Here is an 18,346-nt window from a genome sequence, read left to right as displayed (position 1 = left end):
AGTCCAAACAATTATATAGCTACTTGTCGGTGCCAACAGCCTTGTATTTAGTGTGTCGACATATAGCACTGAGGTCAGGCCCGGATTGGCTAATCGGGAGGACCGGGAGAATTCCCGGTGGGCCGGTCTGTTTTTTGGCCGCGAGGGCCGGTGTCCCTAGCTGCTTGCACTCTCAGCAGTCACACTTTTTTCTTCTATTTATTTATTTGACCATAGCTTTACTCTTTTTAATCATTATTTTGCCGCAGTGCCGCTCTTTTTATTTATTTTCTCGCAGCCCCGTGAGAAAAATGCAGCCTGCAGGTTAACGTTAATGATGATGATGTAATGCAACTATCGACCCCAAACAGCGGCACCTTAGTGAATATAAGAATTCGAATAAAATGAACAATACACCTGCTCAATGAAAATCAAATGATTCACTACATTAATAAATCTGACATAACTTGATCAGAAATCTAAAAATAGGAGAAAAAGATTGAGCCATCAAAAGAAAGTAGTGCTGTGTCTTGAGGGTCGCAAGTCATTAGTTATTTTTTACACTCCCTGTAATAGCGCCAATGTGGTCCAGTGGTAAGCACATTGCAATTCAATGTCGCAGACCTGTGATCGAATCTACCTTGAAATATCTTTTTTAAAAATTTTTTTTTAGATTTTATTGTTAAGACATAAAATACTGTTAGGGCTGTTGAACATTTGAATTTCTAAAGCAGCAGTTTTCTTGAAAAAGACGTGATAGTGCCATTAGTAACTGAATTTAAATCAGTCGTGAACTGAGGTGGGCCGGTCTGGCTTGAAACTCCAGGGCTGAAAATGAGACCCACTCCGGCCCTGACTGAGGTGTTTGCGGCGACCTGAGTTAGATTCCCGGCTCGAGGTCCTTTGCTGACCCTTCCCCTATCTCTGCTTCCCATACTTTGCTGTCTCTTATTCTCCACTGTCCTATCACAATAAAGGTGAAAAAACCCTTAAAAAATTATTATTAAAAAAAAAAAAATATGTAGCTACTTAAATGATTTGGTATTGCTTCTAGTTAGCACACAAAATTAATGAATTGATTAATAACTCACTTGTTTTGAGTTCTGCTTAATATAATCCATTCATGAGTTACTTTTCATTGAGTCAAAGTAACCTTTTAAAAAATTATAATTTTAACTAGTTTATTTGATTAACTGATTTTGACTGTTTGACTGAGGCAGTCATTTTGACTGTTTTAAATTTTGTAATTGAATAACTTTGTAAAAATAAAACCAACATATCTATAATACCCTTACTTTTCCTAAATATGTGAATTTTTAGCATTTTTATTAATTAAAATTTACAGAAAACTTCCGAGTATTACTACCTTTAATTACAGTAGGGGTCCAAATGACCGCATACATTTCAATGTGTCTGCTACCAATTTTCAGGCATTGTGTTATATCGTTGCATCTGCTGCACCCATGGCCACCAAGGGGCAGGTTTGGGCACCCCAGATCATTCCATCCCAAAAAGGATCAATTCACTTGCACAATGATTGGTCACCATTGACTTGTCCTTTCTTTCTTTTTTCCACAATGGAAGTCGAAGGTCACCATAAACCATTCAGATGACTAATTATTTATTCTGGAAGTGAACTGTGGCTTATATATGCACTATGGTTTATGTTTCTGGAATTCTCTTGGTCTATTTCATTCTTTATTTATAGGTTTATTGACTGGATCTGTTACAAGAGGGGGTATTGAACTGGCATTCTCACCACCAGCGTTAAGATGAAACCACTGCAGAACAAGACCACAGGAAGCCCACTGGCTACCTTAATGGATGTAGGTATTGGACAAACCCTACAGATTGGGGTTTCAGACAGCTCTCCTCCAGCTCACAGACATCATCACCACACACTGACCCCCCCCCCCCCCCCCCACACACACACACACGGAACACAAACATCCCTAGACAAAGCTAGTTTTGTTGTCACATGACATATGATTTCCTGGACCAGTGTTGAAATGTCAACAATTACCCTTGTTTGATCAAATACTTAGTTTTGCATAGGTGTATTATATATGTCTATATCCTTGTTCTATCAGTTGTTTACACACATATTTTTTAGTAAAGCCCTTAAGCATTTAATATGCTATGCTAACCTTGAGCGCTGACTACAACACTTTGGACTCCAGCGATGCATGCATCTGTCCCACTTTGATATGAGCGATGACTGATGTGATTCCTAAATGGACAAGCACCACCTGGGTGAAAATTATTTCAATGACAATTAATAAAATAACTAATAATACGATTAATAAATGTGCTTTAGATGTACACTACCTGACAAAAGTCTTGTCGCCTATCTAAGTATTAGGAACACATAATAACTTGACTTCTAGTTGATCATTTGGTATCAGAAGTGACTTATAAGAAAGGCAGAGGCCATTAGATTAAGCTTATACAAAAATAAAATATGATCATGCCTTGATTTTTTTATTTTTTTCATTTAATTTGGACATTAAGGTTTGACTTTGCTTAGACAAAAGTTTTGTCACTTAACAGAAATAATGTACAGTGTTGAATATAAAGTCATGGTGCAGTGGAAAACGACTTAATATTGTGTATGACTCCCATGAGCTTGGAATGCATGAATACATCTCTGCAATGACTCAAATAACTTATCAATAAAGTCATCTGGAATGGCACTGAAAGTATTGTTGCAGGATTTCCAGAGTTTATCAAGATACTTTAGATTCATCTTCAATGCCTCCTCCATCTTCTCCAGACATGCTCAGTAATGTTCATGTCTGATGACTTATTGTGGAGAGCATCCTGTCTGGCTGTATCTCCACCTGGTATGGAAATAGCACCCGCAGCAAGCGTAAAGGCCTACATAGGATTGTGGGAACCGCTGGATGCGTAGCAGAAGGTGAGCTTCCCCCTCTGCAGGACATCTACACCAGGCGGTGCATGAGGAAAGCCAAGAGAATTATCAGCAACTCCAGCCACTCATGCAATAGACTTTTCTCTCTGCTACCCTCAGGCAGAAGATTCTGCAGCATGCCTACAACTATTTGGACATCATTTCATTGTACATATCGCTGTCAATTTTACATTGTCCTGTTTTTTTTTTTGTTTTTTTTTAAGAGTATGCTGTTGTATTTTGCACTGTCTGTATTTTGCATTGTCTGGACCCAGCACCTAAGCTTTTCAATTATCACAGCACACGTGCTGCTGATGATGTAAAAATAAAAGTGATTTGATTTGATTTGACTGGGCTGGCCAATCCTGGAGCACCTTGACCTCCTTTACTTTCACTTTGATGTGGAGGCTGAAGTATGAGAAGGAGCGCTATCCTGCTGAAGAATTTGTCCTCTCCTGTGGCTTGTAATGTAATGGGCAGTATGTCTTGATATGTCAGGCTGTTGATGTTGCCATCCACTGCAGATCTCACAAACGACCCCATACTAAATGTAACCCCAAAGCATGATTTCTCCTTTACCAAACTTGACTGATTTCTGTGACAATCTTGAGTCCATGCGGGTTCCAATAGGTATTCTGCAATATTTCTGTTCAACAGATGATTCATCAGAAAAAATTACCTTCTGTCACTTTTCCAAATGATCAACTAGAAGTCAAGTTATTATTTGTTGATCTTACAACTCAGATCAACAAGACTTTGGTCATGTAGTGCATACGTTTGGATATTAAACAAAAATATTTTTCAAACTTGAATGAGCATAGTTATTCATCATGTTCATATAATAAGACATAAATAAAATATATTGTAATATATAAATAACAAAAATATTGTAATAAAAAAATAAATATTAATAGGTTATTTGTCTTTATATTAATCGCTTTAAGCATAACAGAATGAAATAAAGAATTACAGTATGTCCGAGCTTGCTACACTGTAAAACCCAACAGTCAACTTTAACAAATGAAATAAGTGTACTTAGCTAAAAATGTACTGAAAGTTAATTCCACTCAAGAGTTTTGAACTCAGTGTTGAAGTTAATAAGTGAATTAAATACCTCATTACTTCAACTTAAATTAAGTAATTTCACAGTATCCGTATAGATTAGATTTTTAACTTAAATGGTTTGAGTTGCCCAAACCTATTGAGCTTTACAGTACTCAGTTGGTTTGAGTTTTCTTCATTTATTGGGTTTTACTGTGCTCAAATTGCTTTGTTTACTCAAATGGATTAAGTTCACAGTACTTATTAGGATTAGTTTTTGAACTTAAATGGTTTGTTGCAATTGGTTTGCTCAAATGGCTTTAGTTGCCCTAACTTTTGGGTTTTAGTGATAAAAAATGTAATTAAATTATATTGTATTGAATGTGCATGTTGGAATCAAATTTGATCTTGGAATAAAATTACATAAAACATAACTGATTAAATTTATATATATATATATATATATATATATATATATATATATATATATATATATATATATATATATGTGTGTGTGTGTGTGTGTGTGTGTGTGTGTGTGTGTGTGTGTGTGTGTAAAATAAAACTTTTGATGTCCAAAGCAATTGGCTGCTTTTGCCAGCTTTGGATACTGTATGAGTGACGATTTTGCCATTGCTGGAATCCAGGGACCGCAAATTCCTCCACCTCTCTAAACAGACAAAACACATTCACCTGACTCTTCAAAGGTTTAGTGGCTTGTGGAGTAATTGAGGCTAATATTGACTCTCGAACTTCACATACAAATTCTAATAACAGCTATTACCACACTGTGCAATTAATGGCAGCAGTTTAAGCGCTCATCAAGCACTTCCACTGAAAACGTCTGCTCATTACACAGACACAAACAAACCAACATATAAATGTACATATACACACACAATAAAACACAGACACTCATTCATTTTCATGCATACACACAAAAACACACACATACAACAATGCCAATTCTACCCCTAGCCCTTCCCCATTACCCCTATCCCAATTCTGATTAGCTTGAAGGTGTAGGGTTAAGGGGAAGGGCTAGATAGCCCCTGAAATTTATATTTTCCAGGTTGTTGCGAGATCAGTTATGATTGTGGCCGGAAGTAAAGAAAATGATTTATATCATTTATTTAATTTTCCATTAATTGTATTATTATATTAATCCTAAACACATCCATTATAGTAACGTATAACAGTAGTTATACAGAGTATTATTTATGTTATCTAATTAATTACCCAATGAATGATACTACCACTAACCTAACCCTAAACCCAACCATCAGAGTACTGTAAAATTATTAATTATTGTTATACAGGTCATAATGGTGCTACATTCAGGCCCGTAGCCAGCCGGGTGAACGAGGTGGTTCTTTTTTTCTCAAAAAGTGGACCTTTTTGCGGTTAAAGCCTCATTTAGGCTACTATTTAATGATGAGATTCAAATACTGCATTTTAGTGACATTTTAAGCACTATTCTAACTGAAATAGATTGTCGAATGGTCAACATAACCAAAGGAGTACATTTGAAAATTAATGGATAAGAACAAAAGCCAAAATAGTATTCAAATTAATTTTAATATTGGCCACTTTTAGTGCTTCACACCTTTTCATTTGTCATTTTTTTGTTACAAGATTTAAAATAAACTTTACTAAATATTTTTTCTATTAAAAACAATACAGTAGCAAAAGATGACCACTTTCATCAGATTGTATGTTTTCTTACATAGCTGGATGTTGCACTTAAACAAAATAATGGTGTGCGCTGGCCAAAACTGATTAGCTGAAGTCACACTGAAGACAGCCGACAGAAGATTCCACTTGGTCTTAAAACCTTTTTTGATGGGTTATTTTAGTATTTATGATGGCATAGCAGTCAAAATATGACAAATGAGCTTGTGTATGGGACAAATTCTTTCAAACCACCCAAACCCCCCTAGGCTACGGGCTTGATATTGATTTGCATATCACACTACCGGCTGGTCGTGTCTCGTATCTATACTTTATGCTAAACCAGCCCCGTGCAGAGACTATCAAAGGGGCATGTGCCGGATAAAATATTTGAAAAGCAGGGAGCAGGGGGGAGTTGACACAAACTGAAGAGCGGTTGGGGGGGTTTGTCACGGGGGCACTTAAGATCATTTTGGAAGGGCACTTTCTATTCAAGACTAAAAACTAAAAAGGGCATGTGCACTGCACAGATTAAGCTCTATGTGTGCACGTGCCTGTGCTAAAAACTAAATTTCACTATCTATAATCCATAATAATAATTCCTGTATAGTAGTCCCACAATCAAAACTACAGCCCAAACATTTCTGGATCCTTTCAACCCAACTTTGGGTCAAATATGGAAAAACCCAACCGTATTTAAAAAATGTAACACACAAGTTTAGTTTCTCCACATTTGGCCCAAATCGGTGTTAAAACAACTAAGAATTATTTAGACTAAACAAAAACCATTATTTAGTCTATTAAAAAGTTTAGCTTATTAAAAAGTCATTAAATTTTTTTATTTGTCAATAAATGCTGTTATTTTGCTTTAAAAAAAGTTCTGGGTTGGTATAACCTAATGATGGGCCAAATAAGGCCAATTCCCACCCCTGAGTTAAACAGAGTAATTTAAATTTATTTACAATGAGTTATAGTGAGCAAATAATTGAATACAATTACATTGACTAAATGTAAATGTAAATGTAAATCTAATCCTTGTCCTAAAAGCTTTCTGCATGTTTAGATTAAAAAAAGTACAGACTTTAAAATGACAACATGACAGTGTACTGCCTGAAGGATCAAGGATGTTATCAGATCCATTAAATTTGTCCCCAAAGCACAGACACAACAGAAAGACTCAAACTCTCGCTCGTACACACGCTCGTACATGCAGCCGCCACGGGGCTCTTATGACAATGATAATCGCTCCATGTTCTGTCATTTTGTGGCCTCTGATGTCGAGCCAAGATCTGCCATGTTTAACCTACATTTTACTTCACATTTACAGCTTCAGTGTGACTAAAATCAAAAAGCGTCTGGAGCAGCCTTTATCATGAATGGCACTGACCCTGAGAGCCAGAGGGCATGAGTGGATGTTGGCGTGATGAACACAGTTTTCTTCATTGGCGTTGTTCCAGTTTGAGGGGCATTCCTGCTCCAGGCAGCATCTTCTGGCATCTGAAGCATTGCTGAGGGAGAAAGGGAAATATATGTTTTGAAACCATCGTGACGCAATAACATCCCTACACATTCCTCATGAACACCATAATCTTTGTTGCAATACTGTAACCTCATCCGATATACATTTTTAATTAGTAACAAAGTGTTTATTTTGTTTGCGCCTATTGTTTGTTAGGTGAACAATTGATCTGTGTAAGTGAATCCACTGGGAAAAAAAGTGTGTTTTAGTAATCTTCAATCATACTTTGCTCCCATGTATGGAGTGGTGCTCCTTCTTCTAAAAATAATTCAATGATGTCAGCCGCAAGATTCCTAACCACACCCTTTTGACCGTTAGTTTAGTATAGTTACACATACTCGATATTTTGTTTCTGTGGGTTATATGCATGACATTTATGCACTGTTTTTCTGCCACCTTTAAGCTTCCTGTGAAAAGTTGATCACAGCAGGTCAACATGATGGCAGATTAACATTGTACCCGAACATCGTGGGATGTTGTTATTGTTTTGAGATAAAAATCTAGTTGACATAAGAACCCAATGTCAGACCAGTGTCAATGTCCAACGTTGGACAGATGTTGCATTTTGGTTACCGAAAAACTAGAAAAAATATCAACAAATTATTAATGTCATTTCATGACGTTTTTTTGGACATCAAAATGGCGGTGTCCTTAGACGCTGGCGACCTAAACCTAACCTAATTTTAACGTCTTATGACTAGGGTTGGGTATTGTTTGGGTTTTTTTCGATACTGGTACTAAATCAATACTTTTAAAACTACCGGTGCCAAAACGGTGCCTGAACCGATACCTTTTAGCCACAAAATTAATCAACAAAAACATATATATATCATTATAATTGAACAATATAAATATATATTTATAATAAGTTTAAAGTAAACATCAATTCATATTTTATTTATTTAAATTGCATTAATATATTTCTTTTAATCATTTGTTTATTTGCATAAATGCAAGATTTGCATTATGCTATAAACATTACATTAGCTTACTACTAACCTGTGGAAAGGCTGTCATCAAAATCAGGGAGCACCTTTTTTCTGGATTTGGGGCTTGTGACTACTTTTACATGGACATCAGTGATCTGATGATTTGCAGTAATCTGAATAAGACAATAATATGATTCAGGTGTTAACATGAGTTGGTTTTTGAATGTTACATTCAAGATTCCCAGCTACATGTTATAACACATAGATCAGTAACATCATTGCATCACCAGCCTGTAAATGTTTCCTCTGCAGTTTGTGTCTGTGGTCCTTTCAGATGTTAAAAAATCACTGTTTTTGTGGTAGACTCTTAATCAGAGTATTGTCTTAATCATATTAATATCAGAGTATTGGTGTCCATGTAAATGTACTCAGATAATGTGTCAGATGATGTCACAAGCTGCCAGAGATGGTCCATTCCTCACCTTTAAGGTGATTCAATGAGCCCTCACACTTCATAAGTTTGACGTGTTTCTCTCTTACACGCAACTTTTGTAAAACATCTGCTGCATGTTGGTGTGTCAGAATCCTTGCTTGTAAAATATTGCCATACTGTAGAATGATTCGTTTAAGCAAATTAGATGAACGCGATCATGTCGCGTGTTGATGAAGTGTGTCTCTAACCGCATGAGCCGTTCTGCGCGCTTTCCCTGACATCGCTGACATTCGTATCCCTCAAAGCTGTTTAGAATTAAACATTTAGAGATGATGTGACACAACTCTTACTCATGTGTGTCTTTAATGCACCCCTTTATGCTTCTTAAGCTCGTCACACAGCGGATGCACCGCTCAGAGCCACGACACAGAGCGCACATGAAAGTTGATAGCATCACACACCAGACTTACATATTCGCATGTTATTTAAAATGAAACTATTCAGATGGCGCTCTGTGGCATGGCAGAAAATTGAACAGTCATGAGTCGCTGACTTGCGAATTCTAAATGCATGGCGATGCGCGTTCCCGAGCGGCGCTTCCGGTGCACGACTTGCTTAATGTTCTTATTGCAGCACCGAAATTAGGCACCGAGATTAATATGCTGATTTGATCCGGTGCACACCGGTTCCAAAGGAGTTTCAGTACCCAACCCTATTTATGACTGTGTGTCTGCTGGGATGTGACTTTTTTAAATTTCTTAACAGTTCTTTTAAAGCATTGATAATATAATTTAATTCAAATATATTCATTCAAATGGACTAAAGAGCCTGAGCGGGCTTATTAGAAATTAAAAGCCCCTATGCATGTAGCCTTTTGGAAATACTTCAACATACTGCAATAAAAGTCTTATAAATTTCTAGATTATTTCATTTCTTTTTCCAGGATATTTTAAGTCAATTTGTACTGTTGAACTATTTGTCAACAATACTGAATATACAGTGCTCAGCATAATTGACTACACCTCATTTTGAAAATGAATATTTTTATCCCTTTCTCAGTAAATATACGCAATGTATTTTGGTGTATTTAAACAAAACAGATATATTAAAAAGATATATTTATTAAAATAATATCTTAGTCACTATGCAAATTTAGAAATTGAAAGATAATACAAATAAATTCAAGCAAATTATTGCAAAAAAACCTTAACATTTTTTACAAAAATTCAATTTTCCGCTATTTTTTGTGCTCCTTTTGATTTTTCTTTTTTTTTCTTTTTTTTTTTTTGAATTTAAAACCCAAGTTAAAGTAACTCAAACCATTTGAGGGAACTGATTGCAACAAACAAATCCAGTAAGTTAAGGCAACTCAACCCAATTAAGGAAACCGATTGCCTCAAACCATTTGGGTTAAAAAAAAACAAATCTACTGTGAACTTGTTGAAGTAATGAGATATTTAATTAACTCTACCTTCAAAGAATTTAAAACTCCTTTCAAATGAGTAGAATTAACTTTCAGTCAATTTTGAGTTAACTACACTATTTTTTTATTTGATAAAGTTGAATGTTGGGTTTTGCAGTGTAGTTTTTGGGCTGTTATTGAAAGCTTCAGAACTGACTCATCTGATGTATATGCACAAATATAATATTGTATAGCTTATAAATTAAAATGTGAATTTAAAAGATAGATTTGTGAGGGATGTACTTATATATGCTGAGCACTGTATGCACAGAGAACGTATTTGAAGCCTCCCTGCTAAACATTTGTCTTCCCACATTTAGACAGGAATCACACAATATATAACATGTTTTTTTTTATCGTCTTTTGGAGTTAGATGAAGAGTGGTTTCAAAAAACTTTACCAGATGTTTTTTTTTTTGTTTTGTTTTTGTTTTTTTTATATATATTATATTATTAGCTAGACTTTTAATCTTAATTGCGTGTATATGTTTTTTTTAATTACCAAAGACCACAATTTCAGCTTAAACTCTTCTCAGTAGATAGTTTACTCAGAAATGTAAACTCCTTTAACATTTACTCCCACTTGTCTGAAACCTGTTTGAGTTTCTTTCTTTTGTTGACACATAAGATTGAAAGATTGAGGAATGTTTGAAACCGGTAACCACTGAATGCTTTTCCCCCCCTTCTTCTTCGTGTTTAACAGAAAAATAAACTCATGAAAGACTGGAAGCACATGAAGGTGAGTAAATATTAATTGTTGGGTGAACTATCCCTTTAAAGTTCTGTTGAAGAAACATCATCTAGCTCTCGGATGGCCTATCGCTTTTCTGTTAATCTTTACAATACAGTGGAGTGCAGTATTATGGTTACAGCTCTGCATGCTGAATGTTGAAAAGAGTGAAAGCGGTTTCTGAACATAATAAAGTACATCTGAGAAGGCTGGCATTGTGAGTTGTGCTCACCTGAACTGGAAAATCTTGTTTTTACGGCGTATTCATGAAAGGAATCAGTGGCAGTGACAGTAACGTTGAACTCCTCCCCGTCGGTGACCTTTTCTGGTGGACGTTGAACCCAAGCCATTTCTAAACCTGTGAAAACATTGTGTAAGTGGGTGTGAAGTCTTTAAACTTTCCTTGAAGGAAAGGAAATATCAAAATGATCCTAAAACAAATGTTTATCCACTTGAGTGAGATCTCACCACAGCAGTTTAAATACTGATTTGAATCAACTTCCAAATAAACACTATTTTGTTGGACTACTGTTTAAGAAACTTCCTTTAAGTTGAAAATTTGTGTTTGCAGGATATAATAATCAATTCTTAAAGGGATCGTTCATTAAAAATAGTCCAGTAATTAATCATTTTGTAAACTGGATCAATCTCAATACAGGGATGTGAGGATTTTCATTTGTTAATGATAATTAGCATATTGAAAGTGTGTTTGTGGGTTGTCTGATAAATATATTTTACTCAGCTTTCCCACTCAAGTATTTTAAACTTTTATTGAACACAAACAAGATATGTTGAAGAATGTTGGACAAAGTCTTTGACATTTTAGGAGCAAAAAATTCTATGGAAGTCAATGGCTGTTTTTTTCCCCAGTATTCTTCAGCATATCCGCCTATGTGTTCAACAGAAGAAAGAGAACCAAACAGGTTTGTAATGAGTAGGTGATGAAAAAACGATGACAGAATTTTCATTTTGGGGTGAACTATTCCTTAAAAGCCTGTCATGAATTTATAAGTATGAAACTAAAGCCACCAAGTGTTGCTAAGTCTCTGCCTTAATGAGTGATTCATTGGATCATTTATTCAAACGATTCATACAAGATACTATATTCATTAAAAAATACTACTGTTTAAAAGTTAAGATAACTCAAACCATTTGAGGAAACAGATTGCAACAAATCATTCGAGTTATAAAAGTAATCTATTTGAGTAGATTACTCAAAAACTAATCCTAATGAGTACTGTAAACTTAATCCATTTGTGTAAACAAAGCAATTTGTGCATAGTAATAACCAATAAATGAAGATAACTTAAACCAACTGAGTATTGTAAAACTTAATGAGTTGAGGCAACTCAAACAGTTTGAGGAAACCGATTGCTACAAACCATTCGAGTTATAAAAGTAATCTATTTGAGTACTGTGAACTTACTCCATTTAAGTTGAAGTAATGAGGTATTTAATTAACACATTACCTTCAACATTGAGTTCAAAACTCTTTTCACATGAGTAGAATTAACTTTCAGTCAGTTTTGAGTTAACTACACTCATTTCATTTGATAAAGTTGACTTGGCTTTTACAGTGGATGTGAATAGCTGTAAGCAATAGCAATAATCACAAATTTTAGGAGTGTAAACGTCACTTTTTAGGATAATACTTCTTGTTTAAATTTGCTAAAAGGGCTTTTTATTTATTTACATTTACAGATATAAAACTTTCCATTAAATATTAGTGTAAAACCCAAAACAATATGTTTTAATGAAGTCTTAAACAATGATTAAGATTATTTTGGATGATGAAAGCATTTTCAAAAAAGCACAATAGATTGAACAAAGGAACATTCCTAAAATAAGTGAGCTACACTTTAAGAAAAATTCCAAAACAGTAGGTACATTAATGTCACTTTTAAAACTTGTGTATAAAGGGCCTGACATAAAAGAAAATTGAAATTTTATAATCATATAAATCATTTTATAATTATTTAATACAAATTTTCTTTAACTTAATTTGTTAAGAAAGCTTTAGGGTGGCAGGATCAGTGATGATAATTATTTATTTTAAGTCTGTAAAACTACTTCAGTTAATATTTTAGGTTATTCACTAAAATATATCATTTAAATCGTTCATGGAGCTGAATGCAGTAAATAGTCTGTATAAAAAAGGTTGAAAATAAACCAGTGCAAACAATCTAGCTTTTATAACCAAAATATTTTGCAAAAAATGATTACTGCAGTAAAATATTTGTAGTCTTTTAATACACATGGTTTTTGTCAGATGTTTCTCACTGGCCTTCATTATATGGGCAAATACAAGAATCTCTGTTTTATCTTATTTTTTTATTTTATATTTTTTGAGAGTCAATTTTGACAATATCCAGATGCTAAATTGAAACTGTTCACATTTATTTTCACATCCGCATAATGATGCACAGTGTTTCCTAAAAGTTAAGCCTAGGAAAAAAATATAAAGAGAGAAAAAAAGAGCGGGAGCTAAGGTTGAACCCTGTGGAACCCACGGGTCAAGTTGCTTGGGAATATCATAAAAAGTTTACACTGGCTGAAATTTTAAATGAAAGCTTCAGAAGTGACCATGGCTATTTTACAGATCTTCCGGAATAGACTAGGATTCTTCAGTGACACCAGGCCCAGACTAGGCATGGGATGATAACTGTTTTCAAGGTTTACCAAACTTTATATTATACCATTCCTACAGAATATGTTGATTTTACATGTTTTATTTCATTTTTTAAGGTAACAATCTCCAGCTAAAAAGGAACCTCCACATCAAAAGCTGCAGTTCTAAAATGTTTTCAATGTTTCTTAAAATGAAAGACATTCTGTTCATTTGGTGAAAATATTGTTGTTTTTTTACCCCAACATTTAAAAAAAGGAACATATTTTAGAGCAGTAATCAACAATACAGTGATATTCTAAGGGCGTACTCACACTATGCTAACCGAACCATGCCCAGGCCCATTTCCCGGATTGTTTGAGAAGTGTGAGTGCTCTGAATTGGGCTTAGTTTGCTTGGCAGGCCCTGGCCCGGTTGGAAGAGGTGTGCCTGAGCGCGGTTCACTTGGGCTTTGGCGCGGTACTTTTGTGTGTGTGTGTGTGTGTGTGTGTGCAAAACGCACCTAAGCCTGAAACTGAAAGCGAGACGTGACTTTTAAGGGACCGTTTAATATGGATTATTTAATCATTCTTACTGTTCAGTGATTGCAAACTGCTGTAGTTTATTTAATACGCAAACCCCTCACTGCACGACAGCTACACCTTCAGCAAACCTCCTAATTCCTGCAGCACGAGGACTTTATGATTTTTTATGAGCGTCAAATATGGCGGATCAGTTCGGCGAAATATTTGAAAGCGTGTCACTGCATATCAAACGACTTAAACGATATGACTAAAGAAATCTCCACTGTGCTTAGCAAAAGCGCTTACTGAACGATGACGTAAGCGTGCCCAGGCACGAATGATATGGGGGAGACGGGAGGGGGGACAAGCATGCTTTGGCCCGGTTCAAGGTAACTGTACATAGTGTGAGTACGGCCAAAGGTTATCATACCGTCAGAATTATATGTGGGCTCATGTCTATCCCAGACCCACGGCTTTGAAAGTTTAACCAAAATTTAACATTTGCTCTGATTTCAGCCATGTCAGGGCACTTCAGAGACTAGAAAATATCTTTGTTTGATAGGACGATCTTGTGCAAATCAAGTGTACTGTGATGACTTTTTTAAAAAAATCATTGAGTCTAATTGGTAGATGTGAGAAACTGTAAATATTAACTTCTAGATGCTAATTTTGTAATGATTTGGAGCATAATAAACTAACAAATAATCATAATAAACACAAAAAAAAGTATCATTTTGAATTATAACTTAATTCAAACAAAATAGTGGAATGCAATGCCTGCCTTAGTAATTCTATAGCCTGTGTATTTGAATAATGTATAAAAATACTAAATACTAAAAATGATTGATTTGATTATGTATGCTGCTGTGTGACTGCTCACAGTCTTTGATTGGCTGATTTTTGGTTGATGTTGAAGTTTTGAAGTTAATTGTTTTTACACATTAAAAATAAAACAATTAAGTACTTCCCTAAACACTTAAGATTTTTTCAGCTCATTTGAAATAAATAGATTGAACAAGCAATAAAAAATATTTTTTATAGTTAATTACATCTCATCATGGTGTAAGAGTCTCTAAAACATAAAGTTAACGTGTACATGTCCTGTTTATCTTATTGAATCGCCGTGATGCAAATGTGGTTTATCTATACAGTATGTAATCAGTGCCCACACCGGAAGAATAAATCATCCTGTTTATGCTGGAATACATCCGACATGAGGACCTACAGGTGGCCATCGAGCTCATATTTGCAAAAGTATCAACAGGAAAAGCAGGTTTCCCGTTACTCACAGTCTGAAGCACGCCTGGAAGTTTAGGCTTGTCATGCTGTAATTAAACTGTGTTGCAACTGCAGGAGTCTGACTGGAGCTCAGGTGTGGAGATCTGCACCAGCTCGTTTTGGCTTCACGGTTGCGTAACAAAAGAAAATTTGACAATTATTATTGTTCAATGCACACTGGGAGTTTTTTTCTGTAAAGAAAACTTCAATAAGGACCCAGCGATGTTAGAAAAAAAAGAGAAAAGTATTTAATAAGCTGTGCATATTGTGTTATTTAAAGATAGTTTCTACATTCAAATATTAAAATGATGAAAACAAAAAAGATCCATTTGTAGATATGAAGCATCACCCAGTGTCACTGTTGTTGTATTATATACTAATATAACATTTAACAAAAAATAAGAGTTCTCTTTTGATTACATTTTTTTTTTGTCATTTTGATTTATTATTTTCATTGTTCCCTATTTCCACCTGGGGACACTCATCTCAAGGCCTCTAGAAAGTGTGTAGTACCATTGATCCAAGACCTGTGAAGAGATGACGCCAAACTTGGAGGACTTCAAGAGCTATCCATAATCTTGGACCAGGCTGTATCCTGAGCAGATGCTGTGGTGGTCATAGAGGTGTGGAGAGCATGAGACTGATAGACTCCAGTGACAAAAGACTCTCTGTATTGATTCCGTGGGCATTTTGATCACCTGCCAGTGACCTACTTAAACCTGCAGCTTTTCAACGACGGACAGCCAGCGTTCTTTATCCTCCGGAACTTCAATGTTAAGCTGTTTTGACACAATCTACATTGTAAAAGCCCTATAGAAATAAACATGAATTGAATATCTGTTTTTATATTTGCTAAAATATCTCAACATACTATATATTAACAAAATAATTTTCATAACATGATATTTGTGCATGAACTAAAAACTGTCTGTGATTTGCTCATTCCTTCACACTGCAGAAATGTTTTGATGGATACAAAGCATCTTAAAAAAAAAAAAACATTTAAAAACTTAATTGTAACAACTCTATTATTTTTAATATTTTGTAATACTACATCTTTCATCTAAATCAGTGATGCCCAAAGTAGGGCCCGCGGGCCAAAGTTGGCCAATTGTAACCTTTGATTTGGTCCACCATCCCATCTGAGGGGAGAGTATATAAAACTTACTTGTATATAAAAATAAATTAGGAAATTACCCATGTTAAGTGGGTAGTTTGGTATATTTACCTTTGGCCCTCTGTTCTCAATGATGTTTTGTTTTTGGCCCTTCATACAAAACAGTTTGGGCACCCTTGATCTAACAAATTGCATTTTTTTCTATACAAGACTTCCATAATTTAATTGAATTCAATCATGTTTATTTCTACAGCGCTTCTACAATGTAGATTGTGTCAAAGCAGCTTCACATAGAAGTTCTAGTAAACTGAAAATGTCAGTCCAGTATTTCCAGTTTCCCAATAAGTATTTGTGCATTTAATAAAATGTATTTATTAAAGAAATATTTATAGTTGCATTTATTTATTATAAAAAAAACTAAAAGTACATCATTTATACACAAAGATTTTGTCATATTGAATCAAGTGAACATCATACACAAACAGATATTAGCTAAATCTCCTTGAATTTACACGACTGACCATATACAATCACGATTATAGTCAACTATGTACAGTACAAACTTTTATAAAGTCATTATTCTCACACGTGAAGACTACGAAATGTACATGACATTACTCAAATGCGTACATAATAGCTACAATATGATCTAAACCTACAAATCTACATCTATTTTAAGATATAAAAATGCAGTACAGTACAACATACAAATCAACAGATTGACACAGATATTAAGCTAGCACAGTGTATGAATTCAATCTGTTAAAAAAACTTGTCAACAGGTGAAGAGTGACGAAGTTTAACCTTTCAATTTCACTGCTGTCGGAGAGGAACGTGTTTGGACATGGAGGAGCTCATGCGGTAAATGATCAACAAAAGTGGAGAAAAATAAAAGTGCATTCGTTTGTAATAGGTATGTCAATTTCCACAGAATCCCATGATCTTTCATCATTAAAAATGAACAATCGATTAATATTTAACCCTAAATATTAAATGTGTGCCTATTTCAGTGGCACACTGTCAACAAGATGTGTAATTGACTCAAAATCAAGCATCCTCACACAGGAAAATGCTTTTCCTGTAAATAAAATGATAGCTATATACTAAAATAAATCAGTGACTACGTTTACATGAACATCAGTAATGGAATTATTTGCCTTAATGAGTAAGACAATGATATGATGAAGGTGTTTACATGAGTCCTTTCATGATCCTGTTTTACATGTTATAGCACATAATTTGATAAACATCACCCCGCTATCCCCATTTCCTCCCGAGTTTCATTTTATCAAACATTTCATTCTTTCCCCCTTGTGACAAACAAAATATTGGATGAGAGTATGAACTGCTGGTTGTTTTAATGAAATTTAATACCGCATGCTGTATGGGGAAAAAAACATCTGCATTTCTTAGTAGAAACAGCCATGTGTATAGACTATCCTGTCGCAAAACGAAACTAAAATTCTTCACGATGATAATAGATTTTCTTGATCTTCTTTGTAAATAGGTGTTTTATGAACTGATTCCATTTCTATTTTAAGAGTTCCCACTTAGATATGCTTGGCATTTATAGCAGGTTTGGCATTCTGTCCTGGGAGAGAACCCTGAGCTCAGAGATATTTGAGCCCAGGGCTCCCGCCCGGTCAATAAGCATATCAGGGGATCCGAGATCAGGTAGGTCTCGATCGTTCCCCCTTTAGAAGGGGGGAAAAAAAGAGGAGATGGGGTGGAAGAGGGGATTCTTCCAAAACGAAGATAGAGAAATAAGGAGAAAGTGATCCATTTATATTAAGCTAGGTTAATTCTGATTGGATTATTACTGATTACGGATGATTGGCCAGTAGTGCACAATCATATCACGTGCTCCTCTCGAAATTAGTTTGTGAAACTTCACTTAGTGTTTTCTCTGAACAATGTTTATTTTCAGCGGCATGTAAACTCATTTGCTCACTGTGTATATCATTATAAACGTTACCTGAGCAAACTCAAGGTGGGAACCTTCTCAGAGCGACAGGCAGCTAAAAATTTGCTGCCAGTGTGAATAAGGCAAAAATGTTTTGTTTTTCAGAGGTAGTGCCTCTGCCTTTGGACAAAAGCAGCTGAAAGTATGTGAAAGCTGCTGGTGTTAATAATGCGTTTTTAAATTTA

General features: G+C 35.1%; 1 long non-coding RNA gene across 2 annotated transcripts in view; it reads right to left on the bottom strand.

Annotated features, from left to right (window-relative positions):
• si:rp71-23d18.8 overlaps window positions 1-11,079 on the bottom strand; it is a 29,916-nt gene extending 18,837 nt beyond the window's left edge. For both annotated transcript variants that reach the window (XR_012398036.1, XR_011008349.2), the window contains exons 1-2: window positions 10,907-11,079; window positions 6,990-7,110 (exon numbers count right to left, since the gene is read on the bottom strand). This is a non-coding gene — a long non-coding RNA (si:rp71-23d18.8). The remainder of the gene's footprint in view (window positions 1-6,989; window positions 7,111-10,906) is intronic.
• Between the last annotated feature and the right edge of the window lie 7,267 nt (window positions 11,080-18,346).

This window comes from Danio rerio, chromosome 22, assembly GCF_049306965.1.
Source record: "Danio rerio strain Tuebingen ecotype United States chromosome 22, GRCz12tu, whole genome shotgun sequence".
Lineage (NCBI taxonomy): Eukaryota > Metazoa > Chordata > Actinopteri > Cypriniformes > Danionidae > Danio > Danio rerio.
The sequence above is the reverse complement of the archived record's forward strand: the minus strand, read 5'-3'. Positions and strand labels throughout refer to the sequence as shown.